Below are 18,055 nucleotides of genomic sequence, written 5' to 3' on the forward strand. Positions count from 1 at the left end.
AATGCAAGGTGGTCAATGGGAAAAGATAAAGAGAGGGAGAGGGAGTAAAGCAATGAAGGCTGACCCCACCATCCCTAGGACACAGATCCAGCAGTGTGAGCAGAAGTTTCTCTTTTTTAGAATTTATACCCCTCCTGGCTCCTGTTGCAGCTATTGCCAATGATTCTATAGAACTATTTAAGACATGAGGTAGTGGAAAGAAAATATGAGAAAAAGGGGTTAGGGCATCTCATTTTCTCAGAGTGTGATGAGGACTCCTTCTCAATCTGAGCCAGAACCAGAGGGCACTGGTCAGAAATATTTGACCAATCTCGCCATCATGTCAATGATGCTTCACATTTTGGTCCTCTTCCTCAGTCTCTCTAGTATGATTACTTTTCAGATCCCTCTGAAGCCACTCCATGAATTTTGCACAGGTTTGACAACAGGAGTAAATCTGTGAAGTTTGTTTCTTGAACAATGTGTAGCTGCTGATGCTTCTGCTTACTTTTCCTTTTCCTCTGTCTTGATTTTAATTCTGACTCTCTAAAGGTCAAGCTTGTATTGACATAGCTTATTTTTTCAAAGATTGGGCAAACACTACAAGGCACTAAGTTTTCCACTGTCTGCTGAAGGATGTGTGTGTGGGCCAGAGAGCCCAAAAACTTCAGGCCATTTGTATCTGCTTTATGTTTCAGATGGGCACTGAAAGCTCTTTCTGCCAGGAATGTACAGGTGGTTGGCACATGCACACAGCCTCTGGTCAACCCAGGTTATATGACTGTCTCTGTTTTCTTTGTCCCTGTTTTCTTTCACTAATGTGCGGGCTTTTTAAATTTTCATCAGGTAGGCCTGTGATCTCAGGATAGAAACCACTGTCCCTCCTTGTACCTGTATCATGGATGTTGTCACTTCAAATGACTCAATCCAAATCAAGTACGCCTCCTTATATTCATAGCCTATCCACCATGGTTTACGACTATGCACATCAAGGTGAGGTAAATGGAAGAAGCTCTGGGCAAAAATGCCATGGACTATGCTGCTCTTACCTCAAATCTACTGATTTTTTTAATATGTGCTTCTTTCTTGATTATGCACCTTCAAATTTCTGAGCAGTGAAATGGAAGTATTTTCAATTTTATTCGCCTTTACAAGTGGCAACCTCTTAATTCTACCCTACTGGAACCTGATTTCATAATTAGATATAATATCTTGATATAAAATACCAACATGCAAAGATAAACTGTATTACAATGCAAACATTAAACAACTAGAAAGTTACATTTGAGACTATGATAGAGTTTTAATCGCATAAATAATCATGAGAAACCTGGGAAGATATCTAACAAATAGACCTGAAAAACCTTTACAATGAGATTTAGAAAGAGTAATTGAAATACAAATAAATGGAAGGAGACATAAATTATGCCTAGTTGGAAAACAAAGTTTGTTAAAATTTCAGTTTTACCCAAATGGTTTTGTAGAGTAAACTCAATTCTAGTAAAAATCGCAGAAGTGTCATTTGTTTGTATGTGTGTGTTTAAATAGACAAGAAGTTTCAAAGAAGAGCAATATTGAAAGAGAACACTTTCAACAATCTTGAAAGGAATTACACTATCAGAAATCAAGACCTATTAAAAAGCTTTACTAATTAAAATAATGCTGTATCAGAGCAAGAAAAGAAAAATAAACCAATGGTACAAAAGAGAGTATCCAACGATCTATACATAAAACAAACTGATATGTGATAAATTTCATAACTTTATGCAGTAAGAAAAAATATATTTCCAATAATCAGTGCTAGCTCAAATAAATATACATATTAAAAAAATGAGGAGTTCCCATCATGGCGCAGTGGTTAACAAATCCCACTAGGAACAATGAGGTTGTGGGTTCGATCCCTGGCCTCGCTTATGGGCTAAGGATCCGGCGTTATGGTGAGCTGTGGTGTAGATCGCAGACACAGCTTGGATCCCTCATTGCTGTGGCTCTGGCATAGGCTAGTGGCTACAGCTCCGATTCGACCCCTAGCCTGGGATCTTCCATATGATGTGGGTGTGGCCCTAGAAAGGATGAAAAAAAAGACAAAAAAATAAAAAATAAAAAATAAATAAAAACAAAATGAAATTTACCCCTACCTGTCATCATAGACAGAAATACTTCTAGAATTATATTTCTAAATGCAAAGATAAAAATGATAACATTTTTGGAAGAAAATGAGGAAGAATATATTTATCATGTTGAAATCAACAAATATTTCTTAACTAGGATATAAAAAGCTCTAATTGAAGAGGACTGATATGAGGATAGGAAATATTAGTCAGCAAATACACCATTAATGCAGTAAAAAGGTAAGACCCAGAATGAAATAAGAAAGTTGTTTTATGCTATGTTTAAAATGTATAAAAAACTCATAAAAACTAATAAGAAAAATACAGTCCAAGAAAAAAGATGACAAAAGGTTTCACAGGCACTTTGCATTGTTAGGGACCCAAATAATAAGATATGAAAAAGTATTCAACATAATTATTCTTCAGATAAATACAAATATAAAACAAAATCAGATACTACAGCATAGCAACAGAAAGGCTAAAATAAATTAACAAAAGACAAAATAAGAAATAAAGAAAAGTGAGAGAGGGAAAGAGGGAGGAAAGAAGAAGAGAGGGGGAGAAAGAACAATTGTGGAGTGGGCAGGGAGAAAGAATACAGTAAAAAACAAACAAACAAACAAACAAACAAAAAACAGAAAAAATGAAAGAAAGAAAAAAACAACAGTAGAGAAGAATTTGGAGGAGGAGGTAATAGATTTTTTGAAAATTCCAGATAAAAGTATAAATTATTGGGCATATTTTGGAAAACCATTTGGCAGTATGTACCAAATCAAAATATAAATGATAATGTATCCAGAGCATCCAATTTTAGGTATATATACCCAATAGAACTATAAATATATGGTCGCCAAAATTTACTACACACATTATATTCTTATATGCATAATAAGGAAAAATTGGAAATCATTTAATTGCCAATCAAAAATGTAAAACATAAGTATGTTCTTACTTTATTCAGATAATGGTTAATCACATAATAATGAGAATGAATAAACTAAAACTTCTATCAAAACATATAAAAAGGGAGGTAGACACAGAGTTCACATTGTATATTTAAGTAATTTTCAAAACCAGAAAAATCTAATGGATAGTATTACAATTCAGTATTGTGGTTATTTGTGAATGAAAACTGGGAAGAGCAGGGTTTTTTTGTGTGTGTGTTTTTTATCTGTTTTTCTGATGTTCTGATTCTTAAGTCAGGCGTCAGTTATTTGGTTTGTGAAAATTCAATGAACTGTTCATTGTGATCTTTGTAACTTTCTGTATAACTGCATACTTAAAATGTTATATAAATAACTGATTTTAAAAATTTTTTTAAATGCAAATTACAGGAGTTCCCGTCGTGGCGCAGTGGTTAACGAATCCGACTAGGAACCATGAGGTTGCGGGTTCGATCCCTGGCCTTGCACAGTGGGTTAACGATCCGGCGTTGCGGTGAGATGTGGGGTAGGTTGCAGACGCGGCTCGGATCCTGCGTTGCTGTGGCTTTGGCATAGACCGGTGGCTGTGGCTCCGATTCGACCCCTAGCCTGGGAACCTCCATATGCCGAGGGAGCAGCCCAAGAAATGGCAAAAAGACAAAAATAAATAAATAAATAAATAAATGCAAATTACAGTGGATTGAAGACTACCTCTGTGAAAGTATCATTTTTTACTCATTTGCATTGAATATGAGAAGAAAAAAATGGTGAAACTAGAGTTAACGATTAATAGTTGTGAGTAGCACATATTCCCTTTTCAATGCCAAAGCTCTTAATCTATATTTAACAAGAATGGTGAGTGACAACAATGTATATATATATTATTAATATAGAAAGATATTATTGTTACATGGGACAGGTTGGAAAAAATGGATAGAAACTCTATTTTATGTAACCTAGCATGGCAGCACGCTTTTTACTTAGCCATTGGTTTTTTTAATTTTATGATGAGTACAATTTTATACTAAACTAGATAGGATCACAGTCAGCATAATATCAGATCTAGTCTGATTTTTTTAAGAGACAATAATGTGTGAATGGTGGGGCAGAGAGTTATTTCAGTTTTATATCCCTACTTGAAATGGTAGAGTGCATGAATAAACATATGTATGTTTTTGGCGGAGTGCACTAGGTTTCTCATCATGGGAGAAGGGAGATACAAATATGGACTGGAGGGAGGTGAGGGACAGCCCTGTATTATCGGATTTGAATGGAGTATAAGAATAAATTTTTGATTTAAGAATAAAACTGACTAAAGTGGCTGAGAAGTATACCCTGCACCAGTAGCTATGAGCAGCATACCTGGGGTCCAGATTTGGCTTCTATATACAATGCTCCTCTAAAATGAACCAGTGTTCCTCAGACAATCAGCTGATTTTGAAACTAGATTAAAACACAAGATACGAGCAAAACATTTTTTTTTTTTCCAGAGAGTGAGAAAATAACCAAATTTAATGGGGACTTTCCAAAGACTCAAGGGACAATAACTAGCTAAACACATTGAGCATCACAAAGTTTAACAATGGTAATATGTTTTACTACACTGAATTTAAAAAGAAGGAAAAGAAGGCCACAGTAAAATACAAAACTAAACAGCAGAAGTAGAGGACAGGAAATTTCTTTAGAAAAGAATGCTAGCTCCAAAATGTAGAAGGAATAATAAAATGAGAAAACCATGATTTTGCAACCACTAATGGAGTAAATGAATAAAGGCATATATAACTATCAGATGCTAGTAAGAAGGAAGCAAGATATTAACAAAAACTCCAACTATCAACCTACAAATTCTATATTAATTACAAAGGGGAGAGAGGTAGCATGCAATGGAGAGGCATGGCAGAAAATACCTGACAAGCCATCATAATTAGCATCAACCATAATGGGGAAAAAGTGAAATGCTGTGTCACCTGATGTGATACAAGGAAATGTAAGAATATCACTTAAGCAGGTTTCTTTTAAAAAAAAAGTTATAAGAAAGTGTTTAATTTCAAACACTACAGAATATTGCAGTGAATCTCTATACCCATCACCCAGTTTCAACTATTGTCATCTCATGCCCAATTTTATTTTACCTACACACACATTTGCTTATATTCTTTCTGTATTGTTTTTCAGTAAGAAATCTTCTGCAATGACATCTTTTATCTTAGCCATAATTTATTAAGTAGTTTTGACATTTTCTTCAGTTATTTTCCTTAGTTTTATTTTATATTTTCCCATTTCTTTTGTGAGTTTTTGAATTTCTAATTTGAATTACCCTTTCATACTTGAAAGATACTCTCTCATATCTTCTTGGGGATATTAAATTCAAGTTTCAGTTGTGTGCTACAGTTTTGCTCTGTGATTATTTGGGGGAGATGTTTTCATCAACATTTTTTTTTTTTTTTATTTTCCCACTGTACAGCAAGGGGGTCAGATTATCCTTACATGTATACATTACAATTACATTTTTTCCCCCACCCTTTCTTCTGTTGCAACATGAGTATCTAGACATAGTTCTCAATGCTATTCAGCAGGATCTCCTTGTAAATCTATTCTAAGTTGTGTCTGATAAGCCCAAGCTCCCGATCCCTCCCACTCCCTCCCCCTCCCATCAGGCAGCCACAAGTCTCTTCTCCAAGTCCATGATTTTCTTTTCTGAGGAGATGTTCATTTGTGCTGGATATTAGATTCCAGTTATAAGTGATATCATATGGTATTTGTCTTTGTCTTTCTGGCTCATTTCACTCAGGATGAGATTCTCTAGTTCCATCCATGTTGCTACAAATGGCATTATGTCATTCTTTTTTATGGCTGAGTAGTATTCCATTGTGTATATATACCACACATCTTCCGAATCCAATCATCTGTTGATGGACATTTGGGTTGTTTCCATGTCCTGGCTATTGTGAATAGTGCTGCAATGAACATGCAGGTACACATGTCTCTTTTAAGTAGAGTTTTGTCCGGATAGATGCCCAAGAGTGGGATTGCGGGGTCATAAGGAAGTTCTATGTATAGATTTCTAAGGTATCTCCAAACTGTTCTCCATAGTGGCTGTACCAGTTTACATTCCCACCAACAGTGCAGGAGGGTTCCCTTTTCTCCACAGCCCCTCCAGCACTTGTTATTTGTGGATTTATTAATGATGGCCATTCTGACTGGTGTGAGGTGGTATCTCATGGTCGTTTTGATTTGCATTTCTCTTATAATCAGCGATGTTGAGCATTTTTTCATGTGTGTGTTGGCCATCTGTATATCTTCTTTGGAGAAATGTCTATTCAGGTCTTTTGCCCATTTTTCCATTGATTGATTGGCTTTTTTGCTGTTGAGTTGTATAAGTTGCTTATATATTCTAGATATTAAGCCCTTGTCGGTTGCATCGTTTGAAACTATTTTCTCCCATTCTGTAAGTTGTCTTTTTGTTTTCTTTTGGGTTTCCTTTGCTGTGCAAAAGCTTTTCAGTTTGATGAGGTCCCATGGGTTTATTTTTGCTCTAATTTCTATTGCTTTGGGAGATGACCTGAGAAAATATTCATGATGTTGATGTCAGAGAGTGTTTTGCCTATGTTTTCTTCTAGGAGTTTGATGGTGTCCTGTCGTATATTTAAGTCTTTCAGCCATTTGGAGTTTATTTTTGTGCATGGTGTGAGGGTGTGTTCTAGTTTCATTGCTTTGCATGCAGCTGTCCAAGTTTCCCAGCAATGCTTGCTGAATAGACTTTCCTTTTCCCATTTTATGTTCTTGCCTCCCTTGTCAAAGATTAATTGACCATAGGTGTCAGGGTTTATTTCTGGGCTCTCCATTCTTTTCCATTGGTCTGTCTGTCTGTTTTGATACCAGTACCACACTGTTTTGATGACTGTGGCTTTGTAGAATTTCTTGAATCTGGGAGAGTTATGCTTCCTGCTTGGTTTTTGTTTCTCAGGATTGCTTTGGCAATTCTGGGTCTTTTGTGGTTCCATATAAATGTTTGGATTGTTTGTTCTAGTTCTGTGAAAAATGTCATAGGTAATTTGATAGGGATTGCATTGAATCTGTAGATTGCTTTGGGTAGTATGGCCATTTTCACAATATTGATTTTTCCAATCCAGGAACATGGAATATCTTTCCATTTCTTTACATCTTCTTTGATTTCTTTGATTCAAGTTTTGTAGTTCTCGGCATATAGGTCCTTTACCTCTTTGGTCAGGTGTATTCCGAGGTATTTGATTTTGTGAGGTACAATTTTAAAAGGTATCGTATTTTTGTATTCCTTTTCTAATGTTTCATTGCTGGTATACAGAAATGCAACTGACTTCTGAATGTTAATCTTATATCCTGCCACTTTGCTGAATTTATTAATCAGTTCAAGGAGTTTTGGGGTTGAGTCCTTAGGGTTTTCTAGGTATAGCATCATGTCATCTGCATACAGTGAGAGTTTGATCTCTTCTCTTCCTATATGGATGCCTTTTCTTTCTTTGGTTTGTCTAATTGCTGTGGCTAAGACTTCCAAAACGATGTTGAAGAGCAGTGGTGAGAGTGGGCATCCCTGTCTTGTTCCCGATTTGAGTGAGAAGGCTTTCAGTTTTTCCCCATTGAGGATTATATTTGCTGTGGGTTTATCATAAATGGCTTTGATTATATTCAGGAATGTTCCCTCTATACCCACTTTGGCGAGGGTCTTGATCATGAGTGGATGTTGGACTTTGTCAAATGCTTTTTCTCCGTCTATTGAGATGATCATATGATTTTTGACTTTTTTTTTTGTTAATGTGGTGTATGATGCTGATTGATTTGCGTATGTTGAACCATCCTTGTGAACCTGGGATGAACCCAACCTGGTCATGGTGTATAATTTTTTTGGTATGTTGTTGGATTCGGTTGGCTAAGATTTTGTTGAGAAGTTTTGCATCTATATTCATCAATGATATTGGCCGATAGTTTTCTTTTTTGGTGGTATCTCTGTCTGGTTTTGAAATGAGGGTGATGGTGGCATCATCAACATTTTAATTTACATTTTTCTACTTTCATTTTATATTTGCTTTGTGTGAATGCTGCCCAAGATTGTCTTTTTATTACACAGTGTTTGGATTTTCCTGCATCAGTGAAAACAGGTGATACCTTGAACACAGGGGAAAAGTTTCAGTGGTTTACAAGGTTTGTAGCTTCAAATATGCCCTATTCTTTCAGTACAGAGAAGTGCATTTTTTGACAGATGCCCCTTTTTTTTTGCAGTGCACCCTTTAATCTTGTATTCATTTGTTTGTTTTATTTCTTTAGGAACATTTATTTCCCAGACTTATTTCTATTTTTCCCTTTTACCACTCTTCAGAGGATGCTTTATGGTAATTCTTCCTAGAAGCTGCCTCTTCTGTACTTGCAATCCCCTGGTCCTTAGATTCCCTGGAAACCAGTGCTCTGTTTCATCAGGTATGTCCCATTTCAGATGAGACACCTTCTTTCTGGAAATGATTATGTTTGTTTTCCACCACTGCTGGGCCTTCAATTTCCTTTTCTTCTTTCCACATAGTGTTCTCATGACTCTCCATTTATGAGATGGGCTTAAGTCCTGACTCTGTTAGTAGTGATCATTTCTTTCATCTTTAAGTATACATTAAAATGTATTATATTCTCTGTTTGCCTGGTATTCTATAAATGTTGAGCATATTCAGATTATTGAGCTAATTTTTAATCATGATACCTCCTAGAAACATCCCTCTATAAAGAAAAATGGTACATGCTTTAATTTACTCTGGCACTTTGCCCCCCAAATATATTTATATAAGTATATAAATATGTAAATATATAAATATATAAATACATATATGTATATATATAAAAGCCTAAACTTATTAAGATCCATTATTATTTCTGAACAAAATCATATATGTACTATCAGTATATTTATTCCTCATAGTTAGCAGAAAAATATTTGGGAAATAAGAAAAATCTTGTTACCTTTAAGTCATATTTTCCCTGAAAAATAAAGGACAATAGAAAGAAAAATTTAGAGAAGAAAGTTCCAAGAAATGGCCATGTTCTAATCAAGTTCTAAGAGACAGCAATAGACTATCCTCATGATTTACTAGTGATAGTGCAATTTATAAACAACAGTTTGAGGTCACATTGATATACTAAAAATGCTTAATTTTATTTATCATTTCCACTTTTCCATGTCTACCTTAGAAACATGTAGACACAATGAACAACCACCTTATCGCAACAAAATAAAATTATATATTTATATTAGTATGTACAATTTTCAATTGTGTGATTAAAAATCAAATATATTTCACTCACAGAGTAATTCTGGGAATTCTGTACCGTATCTAGGTCACAGAATTCTTACTGAGCCAGTTTTTACTTATATTAATTTAAGGCTGGCAAAATTAAATGAGGATATTTTCTGTGTTAAATCTGCTCCAACAGAAATGACCTAGCCAAAGAATTTTGCTTCTTCAAATTAAACTTAATTTAACAAAGCATTAATTATAACTATAATTTTTTCATAGTGAAAACTGTGCTTCCCTTTACTTTTGACTTAAAAGACCAGAGGACCGTCTTGACTACTAAATTCTATATCCAGGTCTAATCAGTGCCAACACTGCAATCAATTCAAGGACCAATAATCAGCCTTTTCTTGAGTTAGTTATAAAGTCTAAATTTCAGTGAAAAAAAAAGTGAAATTATCAATCTTATATCCTCGTTTCAATAAATCACCAAGTATTTATTCATCACTAAGCTGTGCTTAATCCTTTTTTAGGCAGCCTGAAAAGTAATGAAAAAATATCAGACATAAATCTTGCTATAAAGGAGATAATAATTCAATTGAAAAGGTATAGTTTTGGTAAAGATCTTTTGTAATTTGAACTACCTACAGAAGGGTCATCTGTCAAAATGATAGATTAAATTCTAATCCAGACTAGGAAGTTAGTGATAAACATACACTTATCATTTAGGATACTTATGGAATGATTAGGCTGATAAATTTACACTGGGATTAGCTAACACAAAAATGACACAAAATTGATTATGTTACACTTTGATGACTCTGAAGAAGTTATTGTGAATAATTAAGAATAATGAATATGACAACTTGATCTTGTTCAAAATTAAAAATGAGGTTCTTGGAGCTTCTGCCACGACTCAGTGGTAATGAACCTGACTAGGATCCATGAGCGTGTGGGTTCAATCCCTGGCCTCCCTCACTCAGTGGGTTAAGGATCTGGTGTTACCATGAGCTGTGGTGTAGGTTGCAGATGCGGCTTGGATCCTTGTTGCTGTGGCTGTGGTGTAGGCTAGAAGTTACAACTCTGATTTAGCCCCTAGCCTGGGAACTTCCATATGCCACAGGTGCAGCCCTAAAAAAAAAAAAACAAAAACAACAGCAAAAAAATGAGGTCCCCAATCTTGGCCTATAACAAATTCACAGTATTTATTTTTTAATATCCCCAAATCTTTTTTATAATAATAGGCTTTGCACTGAGAAGAAAATATAAGTTATAATACTGATGATGAAGATGAAAAAGATGACAATAAAATTAATATCCATATGTTGAGAGATGTCACTTGACTAAGTGCAGATGAGTAGAAAAACTGCCAAAATTTGAGGATAGTTTTATCTGAAGTCAAATTCATATCATAGTTCTTATCCCAGAGTTCCTTCTTTCCAGTTCTATAAAAGTATAAAAAATCTCCTCTGCATTTATATAAACTGTTGAGAATATGTTACCTGCATTAATATAAACTGTTCAGAATACATCACCCAAAGTCCCATGTAACTGACAACAATGAATGTTTTACACCAAATAAAATTATATCTGCACAGATAAAAGTGTATTTATTTTATGAGTTATGATTTCTCTTAAATTTCCCTTTTTGCCTACCCTCTCTGGACATACACAACATAATCTTAAGCTAGTAATAGAATATGTTAATATTATCAATGTCATCCTATTTCCCTTTTCCTCCTTTGTGTGTATGTCAGTTTATTTGAGGTTGCCTAAAATTCCTGTTCAGAAAATTTGAGTTGAGGTTAAAGTTAGATGTGACAGGCATTGCATAACTTCTATTAGTAAATATAAATGAAGCTTCAACAAATATGAGGCAGATAGAAGTCTGTTTTTTTATTAGCCTATGTGAGCAGAATGTATTTTTGATTCCTGCTAGAAGTTGAGGAAGGGAAAAACAACAACTTGGTTCACAATCCAAGGAATAATAGAGGTAAGAGGACTCTTCAGAGATGAGGGTTTCCTTCCCCATTTAGGCTATCTTCATTCAGTATACTCCAAACAGATGGGTATCAAACTTCCACTTAAATATCTCCATGGAGAAAGAGACCCTGCCATCATTTGCTTTCAACTCTTTTGTGTTTCCTCAGTGGTTTTCCCACTGAGATACTCTTCATGAAGCTGTCTGATTTCTTCATTCTTGCCAATTTTCTCTCCTAGACTTCTGTCCAAGCAGCCTGCATTTTTCAAGATCAGTACGGATGCAGCCTGTTATTTCTGCTTTATGCTTCTGAGCACCAAGGGCTATAATATTAGCACATGGTGCATTAGTGTCCTAAACATCATTGAGAAGAAAGCAAGGCTCCAAATGGTGAAGGCTTTAATGAAAACAATGAGCACTTTAATAAGAAATGCAGGGCATTTAAATCCAGTGTCCTAGAATAATAAAACTTTGCCAACTGTAGCAAGCCTTTCAAGAATCAGTTATCTCTTATAAGTTACAAGTACAGGTACCATTTGCATTACCTTTCATGCAAAATTATTTAGAAAGCAAAATATGGAAATGTTTTCTACTAATTTAAATGGTAAAAGAAAGAGGCAAAGGACTGGAATCCTTGCCATGCTCAGCCCTAAAACAGAAGATCCTCTGTTTGGGCAACAGTGCTGTGGATATAGCCAAGAGACTGTTTTGGCACAAAAAAGAATATATCAGCATTACCACTGCCAGTTACATTCCATTGCCTTTAGTTTCCTGGCTGAGTTTGTCTGTGTGTTTGGGGGAGGGGAAAAGGCAAGAGGGAGGCAGAATCTGGCAGCCATTTCTCTTCATCTCTACAATGTCCTTTTTAGTATCTAAATAAGAATATGCTCACATTTCTCATCATTTGCAGTTCTAATTAACTATTGGGAATATCAACATTGTGTTTGCTACCACAATATTGCTGAACATAGCTATCATTCTGCTTATCTAAAATCAAGGAAAGAAAAAATTTTGATTTAAAGAAATTTTCATCACTGAAGTCTAATGTTTATTTTAAGTTCTAGCCTTCTATTTCTGCATGAGAATAATTTTTAAAAAAAACAGAAATAGTTGTTTATAATAATAATGTATTATCTCTCATAATTCTGTGAGTTTAATCAGTGCTTTCTGGAGTCTATAATGCAGTTGAAGGAAGATGTAGGCTGGCCTTGCAGTTATTTTAAGGCTTGGCTGAATTGGAAATCCAAAATATCTTCCTCACATGACTGATAGTTGATGCTGGCTTTTGGCTAGTCTCTTATTTGGGGCTGATCACTGCAGCATCAATATGTGGTCTGTCCATGTGGTCAAGGCTTCTTCCAGCATGGCCGCTGTGTTCTGACAAGGAGTATACTCAACATAAGTGCCCCAGGAAAGACAGGATGTTGCCAGTCTCTGGGGACCTTGGCCCAGGAAGTGACATAGCACCATTTCTGCTAAATCTAAATGTTCACAACACTCCCACAACCCAGACAAGGAAGAGGGAATAGACTATATCTCTGGATGAGTGGAGTATCAGAGAATCTGTGGCTGTCTTTAATCTGCCACCCTTTAATTATTACCACTTTTGGATGGTCTTATTTTAATTAAATGGCTATAATTATTCATATCATTAAGGTATTAAAGAAAAAAATCCACAGTTTGAAATTTGCAGAGTAGCAATCAACCAAGCAGAGTATATTTGTACCTTGCCAGCAGGTACAGAGCATTAAAAAAAAAAAAAGTGTAATTTGATTTGTACTCCAATCCTCCAATCCTCTTTACTTCTAGAGCTTGCTTTTAGAGAACTGACAGATACTTCAGCATAAAACTGAAGTTACACAATGGGCAAAGAAGTTAGGGTTGTGTGTGGAGGAGATGAGGTCCATTGAAAATATAAAGGTATTAGGTCTCTGAATTTCAGTCTTTTTTTATGACACTGATGGTAGAAGTAAATTGTGTTTCGGATTAACTTTTGTTTCAAAAGACACTTTTTTTTTTGTCTTTTTAGGGTTGCACCTGAGGCATATGGAAGTTCACAGGTTAAGGGTCGAATAGGCCAGCTGCTGGCCTATGTCATGGCTACATCAACACAGGTTCGTAGCAGCATCTATGATCTATACCACAGCTCATGGCAATGCTGGATCCTTAACCCACAGAGCAAGGCCAAGGATCAAATCCTCATCCTCGTGGATCCTCGTTGGGTTCGTTACCACTGAGCCATGACAGGAACTCCAACACATTACTTCTTCACACCATATTTGCTGCCAAAAATCCATCCTTGGAGTTCCCATTGTGTCTCAGTGGTAATGAACCTGACTACCATCCATGAGGATTCTGATTCGACCACTAGCCCTGCTCAGTGGGTTAAGGATCCAGCATTGCCATGAGCTGTGGTGTAAGTCACAGAGGCAGGTGGGATGGTGGGATGTGGCATTGCTGTAGCTGTTGTGTAGGCCAGCAGATGCAGCTCTGATTCAACAATTAGCCTGGGAACTTCCATATGGCATGGGTGTGGCCCTAAAAATAAAACAAACAAAAGAAAACTCAGTCCTTGTGCCCCTCTTGGAGAAAGAGTTTTAGGTGAAGTAGATAAGACTAGCTTTATAGCGTTGCCAAGCTAAGGGAGGATTTGGTGAGGAGTTTTATAACAATGTTTCAAGGGTAGGATTGCTGATGAATATCAGGGTGTATGCAGGGCTTGTACTCCTTCAACCTGGCCTGGGTGGGCAGGGAGAATCTCCTAATGAGTTCTGTGGTTCAAGACCATCAAACTCTGAACTACTCTCTGGAATGAAGAATGCTTCATCAAGTAGTTAACATCTTCCATTTGTTGGAGGTGGAAGAGCTGCAGAAGAGCTCAAAGATATTATGTGTTTTTGTGCCCAGGACCTGTAGAGTCCTGCCCAGTTTCATATCCTCAATGGCTTATAAATGGATTTTTTGTGTTAATATTAACCCTGTATCCCCCAATTCTTAAAATGACTTTTATACCCTACAGGATCTCTCTTTACAATGAATTCTAGTATGTTTTCTAGTTTTTTCCATTCAAAGTGAACTTTTCTTGACCATCCCTTAATTTCCGTGGGCTAGGGAAGTCTCAACCTTTCTCATGATCAGGTCAAGCTCTCAAAGACAATCTCATGATCAATTATCCTATAAGCATTATATCTGCTTTACCTTATTTAACACTTTCTGGATAAAAGTAGCTTATGTGTCTCTAGCAGAGGAACAAAGGAAAAACATGTGTATATCTATTATGCTCAGGAATTAAAAAATGCTGATACTCAGTGTAAGATCTTAGTATATTGGAATGTTAGAGCAAATAACAGAATATCCACAACCAAGTGATGGAGAGACAAGCATGAAACCTTTTTCATGTTATGTAGTTATATATATATATATATATATATACACACATACACACTTTGGAGTCTGAGCATTCATGAAACCACATACTCTGAGTATAACCTGTATTTCCTTAAACTTCTTTATTAGCAGGAAAGATTGGCCATGTTTGTCCTTCTTTTCTAACCACTTAAAAGTGTATCTTGATCATATGGCCTTCCCTTACATATTTAAATTTAAGTCTTTCAAAAGTTTTACCTCTAATCCCTAAAATGTGAACAAGAACAATTACGATAAAACAAAAAGCAAAAAAGGAAAAATACTACAAACAAACCACCACAACAGAATCATTTAAAACCATAGCAAGGACAAACCTGAGTTAAACATAAAGGGATGTAACTATATCTAAACCAGTTAAGTATTTTACAGAGTAGTTAATAAGATTATTAGAAACCTAACAATCATTTGAAAGGTAAAAAATCAAAACTTACATCTCAAGGTTTTTATTATTTTCCTTTCATTGTCATATTGGTTTAATATTGCTTTGGGGATATTGCTACATTCTGCCTATTTTCTTCTTTCCAACAGGATAATACTATTCATTTGCCCAATAATGACAAATAGATTTCATCTCATGTGACAACTCTAATCAACTGATATTGGGTGCTTAGGGCATTGTTTTGTGAACAGTTCTGAGGCTATGTCTGGACTCAACAGGACACATAGTTCTTTATATCATCCAAGGACATGATGCAGGAATTGAGTACTAAGTGAAAGATATCAGTCATTCCTGCATTTCTCCACTCAGAACTATGGACAGAGATTTCTCCATAGTGTTTCAAAAGCCTGTTTGTCGGTTAGTCATTGCTATACTCTTATTAATTGGCATAATTTGACCATTCAATAAATTAACAAATAAATTATTTGATAAATAATACTGGATTTGGGTTTTCAAAAAATAAGTTTGTAATGGACATATATTAGGATATAAATGGGATGGACAAATAATGAGAGTCCTAGTAGCCAATATCAACAAATGTGTCTTTCATATACTTCAGTAAATATTCAGAATGTGGCAAAAAAATTTAACCTATATTCTGGGTAGCTTAAAAAATTTGCCTTCCCTTTACCAAGATATCTACTTTGTTAAGTATCAAACAGTCTGAAGTAAACATTTTATAATAAGGAAATCACTGAGTTAGAATTTTAGAACTGAATGACAGTCAAAAATTTAAACTTAAGCTAGACTGAATTATCAGTATTTAGTGCACAACAATCTCCCAGACCCAAACTGTGACCCTCTGCTTGGCTAAGACTCTAGGACAAAACATGTTTTATATACAATTTCCCTTCCCACACATAGCTATAAATATTTCTCTATCAACATTTAATTTGGGGATCATCACCTGATATTACCATATAATTATGAAATCCTGTATTTATAAAAAAATTCCAGTTGTATCTTCTTGGTCACCTCAGAAATTATATGAAAAACATTTCTCTAAAGTATAAAAGAGTACATTAATACAATGTTTTTGAAATTAATTAAATGTGTTTTTGAAATTAGTTAAATGTTCAGAGTATTTTACACATATATCAGGTATCATATTGTTGCTAACAATAATAGTATAGGGAGTTCCTTCATGGATCAGTGGTTAATGATCCCAACTAAGATCCATAGGGATGTGGGTTCAATCCCTTGCCTGCTCAGTGGGTTAAGGATCCGGCATTGCCATGAACTGTGGTGTAGGTCACAGATGCAGCTCAGATACTATACAGCTGTGGCTGTGGTGTAGGCTGGTAGCTGCAGCTCCGATTTGACCCCTAGCCTGGGAACTTCCATATGCTGTGGGTGCGTACCTAAAAAGCAACAAATACACACACACACACACACACACACACACATATATACACACATATGCATATATCAAATAAAAATAACATTAATTGATTGAATTTTTTAACGTAGAAGTTTAGCATACTATACTTAGATATACTATAGTTAAATATGCAGTTGCCCCTTGGTATCCATAAGGGGTTGGTTTCAGGATCACCCTATCCCATAACAAAATATGCAGATGCTCAAGTGTTTTATATAAAAAGGCACAGTACAGTTGGCCTTCCATATCAGTGACTTTCACAGATATGGGAGGAAACAGCACTGGGCTGTATGTTCTGGCTTCATCCTTTACATGTGATTTTGGATATGTAGCTTCAACTTTCTAGGTGGCCTTATTGGTACAAAATAATTGGAACTACATCAAGAGGGTGTATTATAAATGAATGGTTTTGTGGGGTTTTTTTGTTAATTTCTTTAATCATGTATATAAAATGAGACAATTTGTTTTAGCATTTTCTTGTTACTACTTCCAGTGTAAGATAAAAAAAAAAAATCAGTTTTCCCAAAGTAGATCATTTGCATCAAATAAAACAATTTGTGATAACCAAGCCACAAATAATCCTCTGCATCTAGAGGTCCAGGATACATCTTCATAATGATGGGATATTTCTCTCTGACATCTGTCTGGATAGCCATGAGGAAATACAATTTCAAGCTCTGAGGAGACATACTCCTCATTCATAGGAATACAGTGCTACCTTCATATTACTTGACTTGTTTGATACTCCTATCTAATCTCTTTGAAAGTTTTGAAACCTTCCTTGTTATATCTCTAACAATAACTTTCTTATACTTCTGATAATTCCTTACTGGTGTCACACCTTACCTTTTAAATGTAAGTGTTCACTAAAGTTCCAGCATAGTTTAACTTTACCATATGCCTCACTAGAGCTCCACACATGTGAAGACCATAAACTACCCAACATTTCACTATGTCTTTCAGGCACCTCAATCTACTGAACTGACAATAATCAAACTTTAATTAAATGCCCCTCCCATGATCTCCTTCCTATTAAAACCACCAATCACTGCTGTGTATAATACAATCTGAGGTCCTGAATTTCTTTCCCTTCTCTCTGATTCCAATGATTCTACTTGCAACATCTGCCTTGAACCTTCTACTTCATTTTAGCTTTTTCAGTCATATCAAATCTTTTCTTGGCATATCTGTCAAAGGAATCTCTATAAAATGTGGGATTAATCATGTTTCTGCTCCCCCTGCCAAAGACTTCCCAAAAAATCCTGCAGACTTCAGGATGAAAGTCATAATTTTTAATGACACAAAACATTTCATTGTCTATTTCCCCCTTGCCTCTCCAGCAACTTCTTACCTTATGCTCCTGCACATTTCCATAGCATGTGTTCATACAAAATGACTTGCTGTTCCTGGAACAGCTGTCTCCCCACCATGCCTTTTGGCTTGTCTACCTCCTTTGAATTTCTCTTTACTCCTTAGACTGCCTATCAGTTTTCTTGCTAATTCCTACCTCTATCTCCCTGTTCCTTCATGCCATATTTTAACACCTTCATTATTATCATTATCA

Source organism: Sus scrofa, chromosome 1, assembly GCF_054392235.1.
Source record: "Sus scrofa isolate SSC_HxYL_T2T_F1_AM1 chromosome 1, Sscrofa_HxYL_maternal_Yorkshire_Landrace_v2.0, whole genome shotgun sequence".
NCBI classification, from domain to species: Eukaryota; Metazoa; Chordata; class Mammalia; order Artiodactyla; family Suidae; genus Sus; species Sus scrofa.